Below are 5,377 nucleotides of genomic sequence, written 5' to 3'. Positions count from 1 at the left end.
CCACTACCTGGCCCCAAGATGGTGACAAGTTACTCACTGTCTCTGGGTTTGTTTCCTCGTCAAAAAAACTGGAAAAATAATAGTGTGCTTCTCATAGGGTTGTTGTTAGCCTTTACAGAGATACAACATAAAACGGCTTTGGACACAATTACCCCAAGTAATAAATTCTAACTTAGGACAGCAGTGACTCTTTGTTTTTATGGAAGAAAAATCTGGAAGCTGGAAATTATGAAATAGAGGGGGACAAATCAGCTTTTGAATCAGAAAAGTCCTGGGGCCCACTCCTGACTCCACCACTTAGAGCTGTGTGACCTTGAGCGAGTTACTTAAGCTCTCTGAGCTTCAGTTTCCTCATCTATAAAATACGGATAATACCCTCACCTCACGGGATTATTTCATTGGTATAAAAAGTACTTGGCATATAGTAGACCAAAAAAAAAAAAAACGACGCTATTATTTATCCCAATGCCATTTTTAAAATAAATTTATTTATTTATTTGTTTGTTTGTTTATCTTGATTGCATTGGGTCTTCGTTGCTGTGTGCGGGCTTTCTCTAGTTGTGGCGAGGGGGGTCTACTCTTCGTTGCAGTGCCTAGGCTTCTCATTGCAGTGGTTTCTCTTGTTGCGGAGCAGGGGCTCTAGGCGCGCGGGCTTCAGTAGTTGTGGCACGTGGTCTCCAGAGTGCAGGCTCAGTAGTTGTGGCGCACGGGCTTAGTTGCTCCGTGGCATGTGGGATCTTCCCGGACCAGGGCTCGAACCCGTGTCCCCTGCATTGGCAGGTGGATTCTGAACCACTGCGCCACAAGGGAAGTCCCCCCAATGCCATCTTGATCTTTTTTTTTCTATTCCAGATTTCTTTTTCAGAAGAAGCCAACATTGTTTATCAAAAGCCTGTCTCCTGTGTGTCTCCAGAACATCTCTTTTTGGTCATTCCCCTGTGCTCCATCAACACAGCAGGCTCCTGCCTCCCCGGGGGAAACCTTGTTGCTGGAAACTGGGGCAGCCCTTTGAACTGGCGTTTTTTCCCCCATGCTGAGAAACAACATCATGCAGTGTGCTGGGAGCTGTTTGTTTCCTCCCCTTCATCCTTGGACTCGCCCTTTCTGGCTCTGAGGTTGACAAGGGACTGGCCCTAGGAGGGGCACTGTCTGTCCAGGCCTGGGATGCAGCTGCAGGGGCCCCAGGTCCCTGTGAGCTTTGTGGGTCAGGATGATGATCTTTCCCAGCCTGGCGTGTCTCTGATCTGTCACAGGCAGCCCTGACATGGGCTAGGTTTGTCTTCTCACTGAGAACGTTTCCAGACACGTCAATTTAGGGTAGAGGCCTGTTCAGGGCTAAAAGGCGGGCATGGCTGGAGGAGCCATGATGGTTCAGGGGAGGGAGGGTGAAAGGCATTCCTTCTGGCTCTCTGGTCCTCCTTCCCCTTGCAGGAGATGGATGGGCCGAGGTTTGTGGCCAAGAGGCCAGAGCCAGGATAGAGGCCAGAAACAGGAAAAGCCTGGGTGAATGCAAGCCCAGAGAAGGGGGCGGGGACAGAAAGCTGGGTTTAGTCACTGAATCTGACGAGTGAGGACAGAGCCTGAAGTCAGGACAAAGTCAGAGTTAGATACCTTCAATTCTTATGTGTCTAGTGCTTTCCCTACACCAGACACAGAGCCAGGTCCTGGGATTTAGGACAAACATGATGCAGTCCCAGCCTCCTAAAAAACTTGCTCTCTAGGCAAAGGGTGTCCACGTGTAGGACTTCTATGTGTTCCTAAAACCCAGTTCACGTTATTCATGGCACACAGCTGACCTATGCTTCCTGGCTTCTTTGCAGTGTGAGCTGTATGAGTGAGTCTGGCCAATGGATACAGGTGATGGGGGCCACCGCCAGGTCTGCCCACAGAATGTTCCCACAGCCTCTTCCTCCATTGCCTGCTGAATGCAGAGTGTCCAGAAGAGGGCCCATGGGCCCTGGGGAAGGGCAGAGCCACAACACAGAAGGAGCCTGGGCCCCTGAGTGACTCTAGAAGACCGACTGCTGGCCAGGAGCATCTGCAACACACTTGGTGTAAGAAGTAAACATGTAGGGCTTCCCTGGTGGCACAGTGGTTGAGAATCTGCCTGCCAATGCAGGGGACATGGGTTTGAGCCCTGGTCTGGGAAGATCCCACATGCCGCGGAGCGGCTGGGCCCGTGAGCCACAACTACTGAGCCTGCGTGTCTGGAGCCTGTGCTCCGCAACAAGAGAGGCCGCGATAGTGAGAGGCCCGCGCACTGCGATGAAGAGTGGCCCCCACTTGCCGCAACTAGAGAAAGCCCTCACATGGAAACGAAGACCCAACACAGCCATAAATAAATAAATAAATAAATAAATAAATAAATAAATAAATAAATAAAATTTAAAAAAAAAGGAATAAACACGTAACATGTTAAGCCACTGTGATTCAGGGGTTGGCTTGTTATAGCAGTTACCCTATCCTGACTGACGTGTTCAAGAAATATATAATATAAAAGCTGTGACACTATAAAACAGGATGATTGAACAGAATAAAACCCAAACTCCCTTCCAGCTGGAGAGTTCTAATATCTGAACATCCTCCTGGCCCTGATCAGAGATGTTTCAAGTCAAACCTGAGCTGTTGCTGACGTGCATCTCTGGGCCTCCCCATTGACCCAGTCTGCTGTCCACTCTTGACTCATCCAGCCCCTCCCAGATGCCCGCTGCTCCCACAGCTGCTGGCTGTCCCCAGTCAGTTTCTCCAGGGTCTCTGAAAGCTGCCCATGCTGACTTTCCCTAGCATGAGTTGGGTCTTCCTCACTAAGCTGGAGCTCCTTAAGGACAGTGGCTATCTCTGCATCAACAGTGTCCAGCAGAGAGCAGAGAATAAAGCAAGGTTTGGATCTCTGCTTGATGAACAGATACATGCTTCCTTGTCCTCTGCAGCTGGCCAGATGGGTAGCCGTTACTTTGTACTGCTCTCCACGTCCTTCCAACTGCCTTTGACCTATCTATCCACGCTACAGTAGATTGCAAAGTGGCCACAAATTCCCTCCACTCTGTGCACGTGCTCCTTTGCAATGAGACTTGACCACTCTTGGGGTTCATATCTCCACTTTTGAATCTGGGTATGGTCGTATGACTTGCTTCAGCCAATGAGACGTTAGCAAATGTGATGCAAGCTGAGATTGAAAAGCCTATGTGCCTTGGGACCTGCTCTTTCTTCTCCTGAGAAACCTTCTGCCATCTAGTGACCAAGCCCAGACCAGCCTTGCAATGAAGGTCCCGACAAGTGAGTGAAGCCATTCTAGACCATTCAGTTCCAGCCACAACAGTTCGGAGCAGAATACCACCCAGCAACACACAGATTCACAAAAAATAATAAATGTTTGAAGTCTTACCCAACTACATTTTAGCATGATTTTTTATGCAGCAAAAATTGACCGATACACATGTCTGGTCACCCATGAAAGACCTTTCTGAGGGTTAGGGAATCTAACATTGTCATTGATAGAATCCAACCAAGTTTCCCGTGTTTTCTCATCTCTGCAATAACAGCATTCCCACTGTGAGGCCAGGAAGTGAAAACATGAAGTAGGTCATTTTCTCTTTCCTCTCCCTGCCTGGAGTACTATAGGGGAAGGACTGGCCTGAGGTGTCCTACACCCCTCATAGGGTCAGTTCTCACCAAACCTTTCAGTGCTAGTAAGGAACAGAGGGGAAAACATGAGCTCTCTCCAGGGTGTCTTTCCCAGGCAAGAGTCTAGGCACCTGGAAATGCATGTTTAGTGCCACTACGTGTGTTGTACCTAGTTTAATTACTTCATGTGCCAGGGACTGTGCTGGGGGTTAAAGACAGACAAATCAAACAGAAATAGCCCCCGCTCAAAAGGGGTTATAGTCTGGTGGCTCTTTAAAAGACCTCTTAATTGTCCCCTTTATTCCCTCATGTGACCACTAGTATGCAGCATCTGTTACGTGCTACTCTCTGGTGACACAGCAGAGAATAAGATGAAATTCCTGCTCTCTTTGAGTTTATATCTGGTGAAGATCCATTGTACCCCTTTGCCAATAAGAAAGTCTGAGCTCAGAGGAGTGGAGTGAAGTCGCACAGCACACAGTGAGATTCAGGCCCGCGCCTCTTCCTCTATCTGGGAGTGCTTGTTCCACGCAGCCCGTCCAGAAAGAAGGATGGTTATCCCTGCCCTCACTTGGAGCAGTTGGCAGAGCTTCTCACTCTTCCTCTGTAACCACTGGTTGTTTAAAAACAACATTAATGGCAGTTAATCCAATTGTAGCAGTAACCATACGTTAGCATCTAAATAGCAAGTTTAAAATCATGATTCTAGTTAGATTTTCTGGGTTGCAAGCAACAGAAAGTAGCTCTCACTAACTTGAGTGAAAAAGAATCTTGTGGAAGGATGTGGGGTAGCTCCAAGAGCCAAAGGCAAAGCTGAACAGCCAAGCTTCAAAAAAGACAGCAATGAGAGTGGCCTTTAGGTTCTAGGTACCACCATCAGGAGGAATCAGCGTCAGTCATTTCCTGTTCCCACTTTTTCATTTTGTATGTTCCGCTTCCCATCACATCACTCAAGACTCAAATCCTTGGGGGAGAGAATGTGACTGGCCAAGTCTCATGCCCACCTTTGACACCTCCACTGATATTTCACATCCTGGGGGAGCAACTTTCTCAAATGGGACTCAGGCTGCTGTCACCAGCAGGAAGCAGAATGGCTGCTGGGCAGGAAACTACAACTCTTTCTGTGACAACAATCATTAGAGGAGGCGTGGGTATAAGAGTCAAGAGAAATTCAAATGGTAGATTGTGTTTTCCAAAGATGGCTGCACCAATATAAATCCCATCATACATAACTCTCTTAGAGTGTGGTACTCCTCCATCAAGAACTGAGCCTTGTGTTCTTTCCCCTGGAAACGAGGCAGACTTTTGTAATCACCCCAAGCTACAAAGAAGGGCAGAAGTGATGCTGCCTGATTTCCAAGACTAGGACATAAAAGACGATACGGCTGCCACCTGGCTCACTCACTCGGGATGCATGCCTTTTGGAGCTCTGAGCCACCGTGATGGATAGACTATATGGGAAGATCACACGGAGACAGAGAGCGAAGTCCAAAAAGGCCCAGCTATTTGAGCCTTCCCAGCCCAGCCGACTCCCAGTCATGCGAGGATAGAAGCCTTGGAGCTCACCCTAGCCCCAGCCACTGCCTGGCTGCAATCTCACCGGCGATCTCAAACTTCAAAGAACACCCAGCTGAATTCCTGACCCACTGAAAACATGAGATGAGAAAGAATTATTGTCATTTAAAGTTTTGAGATGACTTGTTACCCAAACATAGTAACTGAACAGTCAGAACTATTCTAACAGGTGATAATC

This window comes from Balaenoptera physalus (genome assembly GCF_965194825.1).
Source record: "Balaenoptera physalus genome assembly, chromosome: 17".
In the NCBI taxonomy this organism is placed as follows: Eukaryota; Metazoa; Chordata; class Mammalia; order Artiodactyla; family Balaenopteridae; genus Balaenoptera; species Balaenoptera physalus.
This window is presented reverse-complemented; position numbering follows the sequence as displayed.